A 12,178-nucleotide genomic window follows, 5' to 3' on the forward strand; every position below is an offset into this window, starting at 1 on the left:
ATGCACTTTGTCTCTCTAGTCAGAGGAACTGCAGAGTCACAGGTCGCACAATAAAAGTGGGGTTGCAAAAAGTGAAAAATTGGGTCCAATTGTATGATCTACCAGTGTCTGAATAGAACTGAGCAACTTTGGAATAGATTGGAAAATCTTCTTTTTAAAGCATTAATAAATTCTCTGAGATGTATCAAGATGTTCTACTTTTAAATTACTTGAAAAATAAAATGAAAGTAAATTCAAAAAGAAGGAAAAAATAGAACTTAAATATAACATATCTTTTTAACCTTGAATGGGTTGGGAAAAAGGATTAAACTTATTAGAAGAAGCAACTATTGGGAAAGCATGCTTTTTTTAAATCTAAATTGAGCTTTATGATACAATCTAAAGGTAATATACTTGTGTTTGTAAAAAAAAATTCTTATAGGGAAAGTGTTTATCATATTCCCAGTAAAATCTTGGGTTTCCCATGAACATAAAAATTACTATCTTTGGGGAGCAGTGGAAAGATACAGAATTCTATTTCACCTTTCTGTAGATATTGAAGATTAGGAGGCTAATTTAAATTCTGTTAATGCTTCCTTTGGGAGAAACTAATTTTGAGTAATAGCTGAAGAAAGCTAATACTATTGACAGTAGATTTGTTCTTTCAACTTGGCTAACCTGGGACTATGTTCCCCAGAATTTCTATCTCTGCATAGCTTTTGGTTAACCTGGGTCACAAGAGATATTTTGGGTAAGATCAGACAGTGAAAGTGAAGCAGTATCCGTATTATTCTTTATTAATTCATTATAGTTATACATATTATTGGGTTACCGTCTTACTGACTACACTGGGTGTAGAGGCAACAGTGACACAAAAATTTAGTCAGCTTCCTTGATGTGTAAGTTCAAATTCCTATAATAAATCCCTTATTTTACATAATTGCTTGTGGTTTTGCTTTTCTGATGAAATCTTGGCAGAGACCTTATGTAAAATTCAGCATGATTTATCTTTTCTAATAATTTTCCAAATACTCAAATCTAAGTCTATAGTGAATGCTTACTAGATGCCAGTCACCCTGGCAGACATTGAAGGAAGCAAGATAAATGAGATAGAGGGTTCCTGCCCTGGGAAGCTTAGTCTGGTCCCTTTATACATGTTGAGCTAGGTATAGGAAATAATAACCACTGTTCAATACAGACGATATTATCATCAAACTCCTAAATAAGTTTATGCTCTCTAACCATATGATCTAGTGATTTCTTTTTAATTACACTTTTTCCTTTGTTCTTTTTAGTTATATATGACAGAAGAAAGCATTTCAATTGTACACAAATGGAGTACAACTTTTCATTTCTCTGGTTGAACACAATCGGTAACCTATGATATTTGTATACAGTGGAGATGCCTGATGACACACATATGTAACATTAGGGACCAGAGTAGCATGGAAATTACTTGCTTCTACAACTAGTAGCATGTCACAGTCTTAAGTGGCCTGCAAATAGTGAAACAAATTCTCATCATGCCCAGAATATATTACCAGAATTATACATAAGCAATATTATTAATAAAATAATCTAGGTTGAGAGGTTAGAGATCTAGCATTATTACTGGAGAAAACAAAATGGTTCCAAAGTATGAAGGATCTGGTAGTAGAGATGAGAAATGTGCAGACTTCAGCCTATGGGGAAGTTCAGCATCACACTTAATGTCCCTGGATGTAGCACAGATACAACCTAACTTATCTGAACAGGGTAAAAGAAACTGTGCTCTTCTAGTAATATCTTATTTGCACACATTTCTAAAAGTTGAAGGTATCCTCATGGTTGGTTAAATATTATGGCACATTCCATGAAATTCCATGCATGTGTTTAAAAAAAAGAATGAGGTATGCGTATATGGGCTAATGATGGAAAAAGTTCTACGAAACATAAATCAATCAAGAATCCAGGTGTGCACAGTACTACCACTGGAGTTTATAAAGGAGTAAAAATAACTTGTGTACATAGTTGCTTGTATGAGTATGGAATGTCTTCAGAGACTTTTAGAAGAAGCCAGTAACAGTTGTAACCTCTTGGGGAGGTGGATATTCGGTTGGGAGATAGTAAGAGGGAGAATTTTTTCCCAAATAGTTTTGCACCTTTTCCATTTTTTCCAACTGAATTTAGTACTTATCTAGAAAAAAAAGAAATAAAATGTTAAATTTAGGGTAAAGTGATCAGACAAAAGAAAAGTAAAAGGCATTTGGAAGCTGACCCATTAGTCCTGGGAACCCCACAGAGGGAACTGGTGTGCTGGGGAGAGTGAAGATGTGCATCCACTGACTCTGCTACTTACTGCAGCATTCGTCCAGATGCCATGCTCATAAATGCAGGGAAATTAGGTTTTGAAATAGAGACACCTTGCTAATAATAAGGTACCAATGCAACCTGGAGTGAAGAGGTCAAGGTTAATCATTTGCAGTGAAGATCATTACAAACAACTATAGTCACTTACATGGTAAAGCTAAAGGTTCATCTTTGAATGAGCTCCCCAATATAATGGAGCAATTGGAAATGAGGGAGGTCTTTTTCAGAGACCACCCCACCCATTTACTACATACACAATCAAAACATCCTGGAAAAAAGCTAAGAGGTGAGGAAGTACTGAAACAACTGAAAACTCCTGCCTGCTAAGAGCTACTTGTTAACCGCCTCAGCAGCACATGCAGTCAGCAGAATATAGCTTTGTATGACAGGGCCTCAGGGCTTAAAAAAGTTGTTGAAGGAGAGAATCCCATTAGAAGCTTCTGGGGACTAGTTCAGACATTCCTATGTCATGCTGCATTCCTCAGAGAGTGCAATTCCCCTTTCTTTTAGGATAAATCAACCTCTCATTTGCTTTCTCAATCATAGGTATTTCTACCTTCACATCTGTCAAACCACAATACAGATACCAAAGACCTTTTCATCTGGAAAAGAGGCAGAAAATTCCTCAATCTCCTCCTCACAACCCCCTGCCCCTTCCCAGAGTCTAGAAAGCACAGTTTTTGAGTAGTAAATGCTAAGCCCACCCATGTCAGGATTGCAGATTTGCTGTTTGTCATTATGCAGATTTTAAATGTTCAGAAGGAAAGAAGAGATGAAAGGGTTTAGGACCCTCAGGCTCATCTGAAGTCATCCCACCTCAATTAGCATTTCCTCCACCTTGTCACTGGGTTTAAGGGGGATATGAAAGGAAACTGCAGCTGCAGAATGCCCCTTTTCCCATCCCCCTCCTAGCCCAACCTACTTTCATCTCTTGCCCTAAAAAATAAATAGGGCAGTGTGAAGATAGAGGGAGAAAAGAGAGGCTGAGTCACAAACCTTACTTTCCACCTTGACTCTTTCTCTCCTGCTTTAACATCATCTTTACCAGGAAATTCCTCCTCTGCATTCATGATATTTAAGAGATTCTCAGTTTATTTTGTGAAGTCAGAATAAAATACCCAAGGCAGAAAAATGCTTTGTAATGGAAAATACACCAACCTTCTTTTCAGAGCATGGCTTTATACAATTATTGCTGTATTGTTTGAGCTGACCAAGAACTTAGACATCATTTTTTTCTAATCTCTCACTTGTGGGCAACTGAAACCCAGAAAAGTAAATTGATCTGTCTAAGTTAGTTGCTGAGCCAGTACCAGGAGGTGGGTCACATGAGTCCTGTCCAGGATGTTTATCAATAGACTTCAAGGTGAGAATTATAATTTTTATTCTTTTTTAAAAAACAACATAAGCCTTAAAAATAATACAAGCCTTAAACTGAACCTTGGACATATTATAATAATACTCCATATTTAAAAGTCACTTGTCCGATGATATCAACTACCCATAGCACACTTAAGAATCAGAAAATAATTAAAAAGGATCAAGTCCTCCAAATAAATGTCTTCAAAAGTTTCCACACTAGGTTTATTCATTTCATATATAGGAAGGGTCCTTATGCCCTCACTTGAAGTCTATTTATTCTAATTTTGCACACACATTTTACAAGTTCATTTTCAAAATCCATTGAATGAGGTACTATTCCAGGATATTAAGGATATAAAGATAAATAAGGCACAACCTGTAGTTCACATTCTAGAATTGTAAACCTATATTTCCAGAGCAGTGTGCTTATAAGAAGGTTGGTGCAAATGCTGTGAGGGCATGCAGTCCAGTCTGGGAGAGTCCAAGGAGACCTCACAGAGCAAGTGAAATCTGTGGTAAAGCTGGGAGGAGTTAGGTATTTATTTACCAAGACAGGGAAAGAAAGACATTCCAGAAAAAAAGGAAGAGATTGGAAAATGTACACAGGTATAGAAGAGTGTAATGTCTTCCAAGAAGAGCAAATTTACTGTGACTGGAAGATAGGGTAAGTTAAAGGAGACAGTAATATTGTAACTATACTCAGGAGTTTAGACTTGGTCCTGAAGGCAATAGAGAAATCAAACAGACCAGGGTGATGATGAGTATAGTGGCCAATGTGAACTGATTTTCCAGATTCTGCTACAATGGAAGTAGAGATGTGCCATTTGTCTATTCTTCCGGATAAAGGATTAAACAAGCAGTAGGCTCTGTTTAAATGCATATAGAAATAAACCAAAAGGCATTTACATGTAGTATACACAGAACGAAAAACCCAACCTTAACAATTTAAAACCCAGGATGAAAATATAGGAAATATACTCCAGTAATACTAACAAAAAAGACAGATAAGTTTCAGATTCGAGAACACTCAACCTTAAATTTAAGAAAAGGAACCACCTGAGCAGTTGAGATATGAATATTTGAAAATGCCAGTAGTTATTTCTATTGAGTTGTAGTGCCAGGCACTATGTTTTGCTCTTTAAGTACATTATCAGTAATCTACAACAATCCTGCCAAAAGTGATGTTAATATTTCCATTATATGATTTTAAAAACACAGTCAAAAGGATACTAAGTAAACTGCTTAAGGCTGTCATGCTATTATAAGAACAGAACTGAGATTGAAACTCAAGACTTCCTAAAGCCAGATGTCATGCTTTTTCCATATCACTATATGTGTACTATGTTCATGTACAATGATATAATTTACAAATAACTTTTATGTATATTGTCTTGTCTGGTCATTATGTATGGTTATTGTTATAACCGTTTTGCAAATAAGACATGGATAAGTCACTTGATATGGTCAAGACTCAATCTTCTCATTCCTATGAAATAATAATGTCTACCTTGGGTTGTTATTGGGGACTGGATGTGTTTATCATGTCAAATTATTAGTCCACTATAGTTAGTTTGCAATAAATACTAGTTATCTTATTGTTATGGATATTTACAGCTGTGAATTGCCTGAAGTCATATAGCTTAAACATGACGCTTCCAGGATCCATAAGTAGGTTATCTGATCCTATGCTAGTGTTTCTCCTCCTACAACTGGATCCAGTGAAGCTTTGGAAGGATATCTCTACAGGCCATCATTTAAGTTAGACAAGCAGCACAAGGTGTAGGCAGGAACCAGGCATCCAAAATCCTTACTCCACAATAATTTTTAGTGTTTCCTGAACTTGGTAGTATTATGAACCAGCTAAGGTGTATTTAAAAATCTTCCCAGGTTATATCCTATACAAATGACATGAGAGTCACTGGTGGTGGGTACTAAGTATCAGTACTTAGAGCTCACCATTGTGCAGTTGGGGTTGAGAACAATTGATTTAGACTGACTTTCAATAGCTTTGTCACCCATGGGCATCATCACATTTAAAAATTTTAGCTTTAAATGATGTTTTGTTGCTGGCAAAGTACATTCACATTTCTCTGTAAGCCATCAAAATAATAAAGAAGTAGGCCAAACAAAGACCATTCCCCATTTTTCTGATGAGAAAACTCATACTTTCAGACAGAATTTGGATTATCTAAGGTGGTAACTAGGTGTGGTACAACTGAATCTGAAAATTTTTGAGCTCAGTACTCAGTTTTGTGCCCAGACCTCTTCTGAGTATATTTGGCTTCTCTTTGGTGTCAAGAAGGAGGATGAATGTTGTTCTGTGGTCCCCATATTACTTACTTGAATTCCATTAAAATGTCTCCACTCTAAAAGCTGAAAGTTTCTTTCAAACTTCAATTAAAAATAAACAATGATCTTCTGGTAAAAAGAAAATTTAAAACCAGTAACTGCTGATCTTAATAGTAAGTGGCATTTGTATGGACAAATATTCAGAATGTTATGCTAGAGCAATATGATTATCAAATCAATTTTATTCCTGACTTTATAAGAACCTTGAAACATCATTTCTTGAAAGCATAATTTCTGAACTCTACAAAATGAAGATAGAAATGGTTCTTTGGAGGGGATCAAGTCTTCTTTGTTAGAATTTCGATGTAGTGATATCCTCATGTGTATCATATTTATAGCAGAAAATGTTACAACTGTTACAGCTACTGCTTCTAATGGCAAAAATGTATATAAGGTCAAGTTTTGCTCTTTTCAGCAAAATCCACAAACCAACTCAATCTCTTATTTGAAACCTAAATAAAATTAATTCAGAGGTATGTTTTCCATAAAAATAAACACACACGGAAGGACTATTAGGGGAAAGTCAGTATGGATTTAGCATCAGCTTGGAAAGGCTACTGTCCTGGTTGCTAATTCTAACCATCCTTGACTTTCCATTAGCCCAGTATTTAGACTGAGCCTTTTATAAAGTTGAGAATCATCTACTTCTCACAAGATGTTGCATTTACATAATGAAATAACACAAACAACCCCACCACACCAATACTGGATCAAAATAAGTATGTATAATTTGAGCCAGGATAACAATACATGACACATATCACAAAGACAGTACAAGTGTCCCCAATCACTGTGTATAGTATTCTCAGTTCTCAATTATAAGAGAACTTTAGAGATGACCTGTACTGTTATTGCCTGGTTTTCTCCAATCCATAGTAATTTCAATGTGTCTTCTTCCATCTAATTCTTTGAATGGGTGCTGCCACCTTTTCATCTTAGATTGGAAGCTGTTGAATCTAAAGTATAGCCTGATACACTTTTTCAATTGTTGTCAAATCATTTTGCAGTTACTCAGGAGTCGGGGTGCTCACTTAATTATTAAATATCCTGAAATATCAGGTGTGCAATTCGCAGTGGAAATATAACAATAGGCCATCTTCTCCAATGGGATTTCAACAGGAATGAAACTAGAGGGATAAATCTGGCTCTGCAAGTCATTAAGAATATAGGACATTCCAGTTCCAAAGGGGTTACTAACAAGGAGAATTATGTAGCAAAGAAGTAAAAGAAAATTCAGGTATTCAGTTACCCTATTTACTCCAGATAAAAGTATTTAAATTACAGATATTGATGAAGAATGTATTTTCTACCTTTAACAAATAAATCATGCCCTTTTTTACTTGTGTTTAAGAAAATATTTTTTCCTCTGGGAGCATAAAACAGAATATGCTTGGTTTGTAGTTTAAGGGGAAAACCCATGCAGATCATTTGTTGAAAATAAGCATACAAAACTTACTAGGATCTAAACATTACAAAACTCTGCTTTACTATTTCAGAGTTGCTGGTGACAGGGATGGATTTATGTGTATGGAAGGGGGATGTCACAGTTACTAGAAGAGAGATGGAATCCTAGGGCATAACAGGACACAAACTGAATCCTTTACTGCACACATAAATCATGTTTGGCCTAGGGCAGTTGACAATTTGCAAGGCTAACCTATAATTCTTTTCATTCTTGGAATTTCTTCAAACTCTGAACTAGTTTTACATAACTATCCAAAGCCTGTGATTTTCTTGATAGTTTTTCTTTTTATTGTGTATTTCTACCTCCATTCATTAACAATGATCATAAACAAAATGAACAAGAATATTAAATGGCTAATGCTTGGTGAATTAGTTTTTATAGTGTAAACATATCCTAAATCAATACCCGAAGGAAGAGGATTAATTTGCCTTAAGGAGGTATGGATATTTCCACCATTCCATATATCTTTGCTTGTTAAATAGACATTGTTAGCACTGTGGTCCCATACTTGAAGGAAGACCAGTTATATATGTTAAGCAACCCTTTTCTCTTCACTTTCTCCATTTCCTATTACTCAGAGCAAATTTCATAGTAGGAAAGTTTGTGGTAAAAATGTGTAAGTCTGCACCATATTCCATGAAAATATAAAGGACTAGCCTTATGAGTTATAAACTCATTTTGTGTCATTGAACTGAGAAATTTTGTTCTTTTAGCTTTATTCCTTCAATGTTTTAAGGTTGCTTATTAAGTAAAAAAATATATCTCAAAGCTTCAGTTGAGATCTCAGCTATTAAGATTCATGTGTCAGAAAGGTTTGAAGTAACTCCTACCCATTTACTGGGAACATGAACTCTATATAGAGGGAATTCTTTTCTGAAAATGTGACATCAACTGCTCCTAGAAAAGTCATTCTTTATTGCAAAACATGATCTGTGTTGGTGAACTGCTATAGATAGGATCTTGAATGTCCCCTAAATGCCCATGTGTTAAAGGCTTGAACCCCAGGTGGCACTATTGAGAAGAGGAGGAACCTTTAAGAGGAGGGACCTTGTATTTAGGTATTTAGGTCTTTGGGGGAATACTCTAAAAGGGAATTTAAGAGCCCTGGACCTTGCCTCTTCCTCATTTTTCTTCCTGGCTGTGAGGTAAGCTGTTTTAACCTACCACATGCTCCCACTATGATGTGCCATCTCATCACAGGCCCAAAAGTAATGGAGCCAATTGATTATGGACTGGAACCTTCAAAACTCTGAGACAAAATAAACATTTTTCTCTTTTTAAGTTCATTATCTCAGGTACATTATTATAGTAATGGGAAGTTGATTAATACACAAACATTGTAGATCTGTTCTGTTTCAACTTAGTTAAGCTAGAACTACATCTCTCTAAATTTTCCTTCCCTGGGTAGTTCTGGGTTACTATGGACACAGGATGTATGTTGTGTGAGATGAGGATAATACAAATGAAGTAGAGCCATCTTCTTCATATTCTTGAATTATCAGTGTAGAGCAGGAAATGCTGTTTTAGCACATGAAGGTTAACTCTCATCTGCTGCCTCACCCTGTTGGTATGGGGCAGCATAGCTCCTCCCACTCCTGCAACAATCAGGTGTTCAGTTCTGAGATATAGGAAGCCAACTTCTGCTGGAAATCTCCATCATCAACTTTGTAGACATGTTCAACATGGTTCCATTTCATCTTCATGGATTCCCGCTCAACTGTGCAGGTTTCAGTTTATCGTCGTTTCCCTATTTCAACTTTTTTTTCCTTAATGACTGCCAGTCCTTAGAATTTAGGTTCCCAAACCAGATTCAGAAGGAGCAGCCACACATGGGCAATTTAGTTAAATTTCTCAAATTTTATGTATTTTACAAATACATATATATATATATATATATATATATATATATATATATAGCTAGAGATAGAGAAATAGGGAAAGAGTGACAGAGATAGGTATAAATATCTCCTAATGATTCTGCTTTTCTGGCAAACACTGACACTAGAAGCTTGGATCCTTTAATAAATTGGAAGGCAACCTCAAGGGTAAGATGCTGAACTGATGGTAAGGGAAACAGTTGAGACCTGAATTAATGCCAGTTTTCTTGCTAATGTCTCAGACCTGGCTCCATTTCTGACTTCTGACCTTTATTCAAGTCAGAGACAATTGTGTTTATTGATACTACCATAATCAACACCTATTATGACATCTCAGCCAGCTCTATCAATGGCTATTTCCTTGACCCTTTATTGTGACCATTTGTCCTTGACCTTATTCCTGGATCTTCCCTCTGCATGTGATTACACCTCTTCCTAAGCCCTGGAAGCTATGACAATGCATCTGTGACCATATCTTCTGCCCCTACCATCCTCTTATCAGTCTACCACTATCTCTGGGAAGATAATACATTTAGCTCTAATAGGCTGACTTCTATAATAAAATATAATTTTTCAGAAACTTCAAGTGGGAAGTAGAAATGTACATAGTTGAGTGTGAGAGATTCAGGGTCCTGGTCAGCAAAGGCAAGACTGGTAGCCAAGGAATATTTGGAAAGCTGGCATGCCCTAAAAGAACTCTGGAGAACTTTGAATGAGGCTTTAAGGAAAGAGACCCAACACATACTTCACCTATTTCCCAAATCTGTAGATAAGCTGCTGTGCAAGGAGAGTAATTAGTGTTGACATTCTTAGCAACTTGGAGTATTCCAAGTCATTTAGTCATGACAGCACATTGCCCTGTCTGAGCAACCCTCCACAATGGGTGAGCTAGAACTGAGACTGTTTGTTTGTAATCATTTGTGACTTCCTAAGTTCTAACCTGAAGTTAAAAGAAAAAAACATTTTGTGAAAATTTCCATTAAAATAACACTCTGTATGAAAACCATTTATAATAGCCTCTAAAAGAATAAAATAAATTTAACAAAAGAAGTATAAAATTTTTATTCTGAAAACTAAAAAATATTGTTTAAGGAAATTCCACACATGTATAAATATGTCAAAGAAATACATTACTATGTATAACAATAATACACTAATAAAAACATTTTTAAAAGAAATTTTAAAAACCTAAGTAAATGGAAAGACATTTCATAATCACAGATTAGGTGGCTTAATATTCTTATGATGTCAATCATCCCTAAATTCATCTATAGAATAATTGCAAATTGTATCAAAAACTCAACATATTTTCTTTTGGGGGAATTTAATAAAACTCATCCTAAAATTTATGTGGCAATGCAAAGGACCCAGGATAGTCAAAACTTGGAAAGGAAGGACATAGTTGGATGATTCACACTTCCTGATTTCAAATTAACAAAATATGGTACCAGCATAAGGATAGACAAATAGATCAATGGAATAAAATTGAGAGTCCAGAAATAAACTCACATGTATAGTCAACTGATTTTCCACAAGGATCCAAGACATTTTAAAAGAGAAAAGAATAGTCTTTTCAACAAATGCTGCTGACACTAGATATTCACATGCAAAAGAATGAAGTTGAACCCCCAGTACCAAAAAATTAATTTAAAATGAATGAAGGAAAGAAGGACTGTATAAAGGGAAAAGGGTGGGAGGGGTGGGGGGGAAGGGAAAAAAAAGAAACATCATTACCCTATGTAAACGTAAAAAAATAAATAAAAAAAATAAAATAAAATAAAAAAATAAAAAAATAAAATGAATCAAAGATCTAACTATAAGAGCTAAAACTATAAAATTATTCATAGAAATCATAGGTATAAATGATCTTGGATTAGGCAAGATATGACATCAAAAGCACAAGCAACAAAAGAAAAATTAGCATTGAAATTAAAATTTGGAATCACTTTCTTGGACATTAATTTCCCAAATGATAATAATTGTTGAAGATAACTAGCAGCAAGAAAATAACAGCTATGGCCCCTAATTTTGTGGTTTTGAATGCCACCACAATTCATTTGTATGTTATCCATAGAGATTTGCTTTATATCTTGATAAATGATACATTATTATTAAGAAAACATTATTCAAGTATTATCAGATAAATACCTCTGGTCACTATTTTAAGACTCAGCAGAACCTAAAGAGAGACATTGACTGGAAAGCTCATTCTCCTGTATAGGAGATCCTATGCTCTGAAGACCTGACTAGTACCATATAAAATAAGACCCAATATATATTACTGTTCAACAAATTTTATGGACTAATCTAAGTATATATTCTAGGAGTTTTGATCATCAACATAAAGAATAATAAAAAGTGACAGGAAGCATAAAAAAGCTGGTGTAATTCTACCAATACAGGTAAAGCAGTGTTTTACAAGACAAAATAGAATACAAGTTTTATCAGAGATAAAGGGGACATTTTATGATAAAGGCTAAAATATGAATCTAATAACATAACCTCACTATAAGCAAAACAAAAATATATAGAACTAAAGGAAAAATAAAAAAAAAACAGTTGGAAATTTTAATGTCTCTATCAGTAATTGACATGACCAACCAAAAATAAAAATCAGTAAGAACACAAAAGATCTGAACAACACTCAGTAAAACACACTTGGTGTCTTAGTCAATTTGTGTTGCTACAATAAAATACCTTAGATTGGGTAATTTATATACAATAAACATGTATTATCCATAGTTCAGGAGGCTGGCATGTCCTAAATCAAAGTTCCAACAAAAGCATCGTCTGGTGAGGG

This window comes from Sciurus carolinensis, chromosome X (genome assembly GCF_902686445.1).
Source record: "Sciurus carolinensis chromosome X, mSciCar1.2, whole genome shotgun sequence".
Lineage (NCBI taxonomy): Eukaryota > Metazoa > Chordata > Mammalia > Rodentia > Sciuridae > Sciurus > Sciurus carolinensis.